The following is a 6,216-nucleotide window of genomic DNA, read 5'->3' on the forward strand; positions in this document are numbered from 1 at the left end:
CCTCGTCAAACCAGGTTTTCATCTGGGTGACGCGCTCCTGGAAATCCACCTCGGCCTTGTCCACGGCCGCCATTCTGGAGTATGCCTTCTCCTTGCGAGCCAAGTGGAGAGCCTGGAGCTTGTGGAAGTTGGCACCCATGGCTTGGAGGAGTTGGTCTTCCTTGGAGACACCATCGCTGACACTCGGTTCGTCAACAACCTGGAGCCCGGCGGCGGTGACGATCTCCTCGTCAAAGACCTCCCCCTTGACTAGTGTCCTGGCGCCTGCCTCTCCTAGAATGTTGACGAAGAGGTCATCGCCAACCTTCAAGTACCTTCTCAGGGCAGGAGCTGAGGAGGAGGAGGGTTGGTCAGTGACCACCTCCTCCCTGGCAGGATCCTTGGCGGCCTCAACAGTGGTGGCCTTGTCGGCCTCCTCGGGAGGCCCCGTGGTGGCCTCCTTGGCAGCAGCCTTGCCGGCCTCTCTGATAGGCTACTCAGCCACCTTCTCCCTGACAGGATCCTCGCCGGCCTCCCCGGTAGGATCCTCGCCGGCCTCCCCGGCAAGCCCCGTGGCAGCCTCTTAAGTGGGTCCCTTGGCGGCCTCCTCAGCAGCAATGGTGGTGGCCTCCGCCTCGACGTCCCTGGCAGTCTCCATGATCACCTCATCGACGTCTGCCCGATCCGCCAAGGGAGAATCTGAGGCCAAGGGAAGGAAAAAGACAAAATCAAAATCAGAAAAGTTCAAAACAGAGAGAAGGGAAGAAGTTAAAACGGCGGATAGCAAGGAGCAGAAGGAGCCTACTTACCCACAACAGGTGGGAAAGGTGCGCCCCCCTCCCCGGCGACGTCTGTTGCCGGGATAGGGTCACCTGTGCCTGTGCCCACCTCCACCTCATCCGAGCACAAGGGCTCGTCGGTAGGTGTCCTTGCCGGGGACGCCCCTCTGGTCGGCGTAGTTGATGGGGCCGGCGTGTTGGGGGCGGCCCTTAGGGGCTCCTCCTGTTCCCGTTCCCTTCCTGCAGTTTCGGCAAGATCACCAGTAAGAAGACATGCTCCAACACACGCCAACAAGAGATAGGTGACAAACTCACGTTGGGGGCTGCGCCGGGGGCTGGACTCTAGACTGGGGAAGATCACTCCCGGTGCACGAGGGGTGCTTGCCGGGGGCTCAGTACTCGTCGAAGCCCTGGCCATTTTCACTCTCTAGGCCAGCGTCTCCGTGTCACTTCAAACAATGAAATTAGGTTAAGGTCAAGTGATTCAACTGAGGAATTAGAGAATGGATGGATGGAGCAGAGTGCATACTCGTCCTCCTCTTCTTCTGCCCTCCTCTTCTCCTTGGGCTGAACGACCAAAGGTCATATTTGCCCACTGGGATGGAGCCCGTCGGGGAAGGAGAGGAAGTCCTAACATGCCCAGCCGCAGGAGAAGCCGCGGCGCGTCTGATCGAGGAGGAGGAAGCAGCGCCACGCCTGATCGAAGAGGAGGCAGCAGCTGTGGCCTTCTTCAATGCTGCGGCCCTCTTCGCCGTTGCGTCCGCCTCCAACGTCTCCACAGCTGTGCACCTTCTCTGGCGCATGGGCCCTGCCTCTGCCCCTTGCCGCTGTTGGGGGCGGCCCTTAGGGGCTCCTCCTGTTCCCGTTCCCTTCCTGCAGTTTCGGCAAGATCACCAGTAAGAAGACATGCTCCAACACACGCCAACAAGAGATAGGTGACAAACTCACGTTGGGGGCTGCGCCGGGGGCTGGACTCTAGACTGGGGAAGATCACTCCCGGTGCACGAGGGGTGCTTGCCGGGGGCTCAGTACTCGTCGAAGCCCTGGCCATTTTCACTCTCTAGGCCAGCGTCTCCGTGTCACTTCAAACAATGAAATCAGGTTAAGGTCAAGTGATTCAACTGAGGAATTAGAGAATGGATGGATGGAGCAGAGTGCATACTCGTCCTCCTCTTCTTCTGCCCTCCTCTTCTCCTTGGGCTGAACGACCAAAGGTCATATTTGCCCACTGGGATGGAGCCCGTCGGGGAAGGAGAGGAAGTCCTAACATGCCCAGCCGCAGGAGAAGCCGCGGCGCGTCTGATCGAGGAGGAGGAAGCAGCGCCACGCCTGATCGAAGAGGAGGCAGCAGCTGTGGCCTTCTTCAATGCTGCGGCCCTCTTCGCCGTTGCGTCCGCCTCCAACGTCTCCACAGCTGTGCACCTTCTCTGGCGCATGGGCCCTGCCTCTGCCCCTTGCCGCTGCATGGCTTTGCGAGGGCGAACTGGCTCGTTGGATCCGGACCGTCGCAAGACGCTCCTTTTCTTTGGGGCTGAGGACTCGTCCGCCCCAAACGCCTCCCTGGCCGGCTCTACGGCCGCCTCTGCGGCAGGGGGAGCCCCGGCAACAGCAACGCTGCTCTCTCCAGCAGGCTCCACCCACTTGAGGAACCTTTGTTCCTCTTCAGCTTCCTTGGCCTCGTCCTCTGCGACGCCGCAGCTGCCGCCATCCGCGGCAAGGTCCGCCTCCTTCGCACTGGCGGCAATATACGCCACCTCTTGGTTGGTGGTGGGGTGGATGAGTTAAGGTCAAGTTGTCAAAGAACTGCTGCACATCCTCCGCCTTTGGCTCGGCCCAGGTTGGATCCAAGCCATGAGCGTTGAAGGCACGCATCATGGCAATGATCTCCGTCTGGCGAGAGTTATTGCTCATTGGGTGCACCCCTGCCGGCAAGCTGAATGGGTGGCCTTTCTTGCCGGCCTTTGCGACCTTGCCGACCCACTCAGTGTTGCCGTCCTCATCCATCTTGAGTTGGAAGAGCCTCCGGGAGATAGATGCGTGCTGCATCATGGTGAAGTTGTGCTTTACACTGGGGCGGAGCCTCATGATGTCCGCTGTGTTCCTGAAATCCCAGGCCGGCCACCCTTTCGGGTGCAAGGGAGCAATGCGGCGACGGATGAAATCAGCCCCAACCATCTCCAGCGTGTGGCCGGCAGAGACGAGGTGGAGGATCCTGGTGGTGGCGACCGTGAACTTCGCATCGTTGGGGTCGGAGTGGCTCCAGTCGTCGCCACGGACCGTCGGGCTCTGACGAACCTCGCAGAAGTGTTGTGGCTCTTTCTCCACAATCCAGCACCAACGGTCCCGCCATTCGTCCCACTTCTCCTTCTGGAAGCCCTCTGGAATATGCACCCTTGCACAGAGGCCTCAGGATCCAAGCGATGGAGCCAGAGATGGCGTCCCCTTGCTGAACCCGGGGGAAAAAGTAATGGTGAAAGAGCTCCGTGCTGGGGTAGAACCCGGCGAAGCCCTAGAAAAGATGGGTGAAAAGGGCCATGCACGCCACCACATTCAGCGTGAAGTCCAGGAGATGGAAGCCGTAGGTGTGCATGATGTCATTGAAAAAAACTGAGAAAGGGGGTCATAGGCCACAAGAGAAATAGTCGACGAAGAATGGGTAAACATTCGAGCCGGCCTTGGCGAAGGGGACAGGGATGACCTTGGTGGAAGGATGCCCCTTCGTCTCCTTCCCCCACAAGCATAGGAACTGGTCCTTGAGCGTGAGCATATCAATCGTCAGAGGGAAGATGGTGTGCTCCTTCCACATCTACACCGGCTCACTCTCCGGCAAATCCTTCCCCGCGGCGGCCTTGGCCGCTTTCTTGCCCTTGCTAGCCTTAGGCGCCATGGCGGCTGTGGAGGGGCAAGGGATCAAGAGGCAATGGAGGCGCGGCGGCGGCGAGTGGGGGCGCAAAGCTCTGGTTCGGATTTTGGGGGAGAAAAGGGGAACGACAGTTCCGATATTGAAAGAAGCAGAGGAGGTAAATGAGCAGTGCCCATGTGGTTTTTCCTTTTTTTATGGGGAAGGCATGATCCAGCTCTTTACTATTAATAACGGGATGATGCATGCGTGCCACGCCCATGCCGCGCACGACCCCCATGTCACGCACTCGACGCGGGATCTGGGGAAGCACAACTGCCAGAAAGATCATGGCGGTTCGCCTCTGCCATGCCCGCCCGCGCACTGCTTTGGACCTGGCCCAACTATGCCTTGCGCTTGTGTGTGGCCCAGGCCCCGGGGCTCCTATCGGTGTACAAAAGTATGGATGCTTCTGTACCCCTTACTGGTGCACGAACGGTCGCAGCCACCCCTACAGCAGGGCATGGCAAGGCAGAGGAAGACAACAGGAGGCAAGACAAGGCCAGAGAACATTAAGACAACTGCCCAGAGTAGCAAGCAGCAAGAGCCAAGCAGGTGCACGCCCGGCAACAAGCCTTGCCGAAGCGGCCTGTGAGGCCCCCGGCAAGCCCCTTGTCGGGGCAGCTCATGAAGAGGCCAGTGAGGCCCCTACCCTTGGGGTTGAGAGCTCTGACACCATCGACAATGTTCAAGGTCAAGGTTTGAAGAGCACATGCCTGGTAGCATGTGACTCCTCATGAAGATTGGCAACCCATGAATCCACGTGGGATCAGAAGACGAAGACCCCTAACAAGACCCTTGCCGGGGACAGCTCTAGGGCCCCCGTCAAGCCTTGCCGGGGACGATTGCTGGGCCGTGGCCAGGCCCGCGCTCAGCAAGGTTCCGCCACCTCACCACCACTCCAACACGGTGATAAGCATGCCAGTGAAGCAGGCGCCTGCGTGGTGGCATGCAGATCTTCGTGGAAGCCTAACACTTTGCCAACACAGCAGCTGGTTAGCCAGCATGGCGCTGCATGCCTCGTCAACCCAAACGCGTGGCAAGGCGAGGGGAAGTGGCGAAGGACGGGATGGCCTCTGTTGCCGTCCCCAATAAACAAGAGGACATGTGGGCAACACATTAAATGCGCTTGTCCTACGTTGATCGAGCGATAATCACGTATCACTGTAGCTTGCCACCTCCTGTGTGCCACTGTGGCAACCCCTTTGTGTATAAAAGGAGGCCCAAGACACACAGAGAGAGGATTCGGACTTTTGAACAAAGCACACATCGTAGCTAGTTCAAAAGCTCAAGAACACTCATATAACCAGATAAAGTAGGACTAGGATATTACGCAACTTCGGCGCCTGAACCTGGATAAAAATCCTCCGTGTGCTAACGAATCAACATGCTATTCGTGCAATTAATCCCCCGCCGAACGTAGAAGGGATCCTTGTGACCCCATAGGTGATCGGTTTCCCCGACACTTTGCCCATTTCTTGAAACTAGTGATTTTGTTTAATCATCAACACTTGATGCTTTTTCTTGATTTCTACCTCCGTCGATTTTAGCATCACAAAGAGCTCGGGAAACGTTTTCGTCATCCCTTGCATACTATAGTTCATCACGAAGTTCCAGTAACTTGGTGATGGTGACTAGAGAACTCTGTCAATCACTATCTTATCTGGAAGATTAACTCCCACTTGATTCAAGCTATTGTAGTACCCAGATATTCTGAGTAGATGCTCACTAGCTGAGTAATTCTCCTCCATCTTTTAGGCGAAGTACTTTTCGGAGGTCTCATACCTGTTGACACGGGCATGAGTCTGAAATACCAATTTCAGCTCTTGGAACATCTCATATGCTCCGTGATGTTTCCAAAACGTTTTTGAAGTCCCGGTTCTAAGCCGTAAAGCATGGTGCTCTAAACTATCAACTAGTCATCATATTGAGCTAGCCAACCGTTCATAACGTCTCCATCTGCTCCTGCAATAGGTCTGTCACCTAGCGGTGCATCACGGACATAATTCTTCTGTGTAGCAATGAGGATACACCTCAGATCACGGACCCAATCCGCATCATTGCTACTATCATCTTTTGACTTAGTTTTCTCTAGGAACATATAAAAATATAGGGAAGCTATAATGCGAGCTATTGATCTACAACATAATTTGCAAAATACTACCGGGACTAAGTTCGTGATAAATTAAAGTTCAATTAATCATATTACTTAAGAACTCCCACTTAGATAGACATCTCTCTAGTCATCTAAATGATCGCGTGATCCAAATCAACTAAACTATGTCCGATCATCATGTGAGATGGTGTAATTTTCAATGGTGAACATCACTATGTTGATCATATCTACTATATGATTCACGCTCGACCTTTCGGTCTCCAGTGTTCCAAGGCCATATCTGCATATGCTAGGCTCGTCAAGTTTAATCCGAGTATTCTGTGTGTGCAAAACTGGCTTGCACCCGTTGTATGTGAACGTAGAGCTTATCACACCCGATCATTACATGGTGTCTCGGCACAATGAACTGTAGCAACAGTGCATACTCAGGGAGAACACTTGTA

Source organism: Triticum dicoccoides, chromosome 6B, assembly GCF_002162155.2.
Source record: "Triticum dicoccoides isolate Atlit2015 ecotype Zavitan chromosome 6B, WEW_v2.0, whole genome shotgun sequence".
NCBI lineage: Eukaryota > Viridiplantae > Streptophyta > Magnoliopsida > Poales > Poaceae > Triticum > Triticum dicoccoides.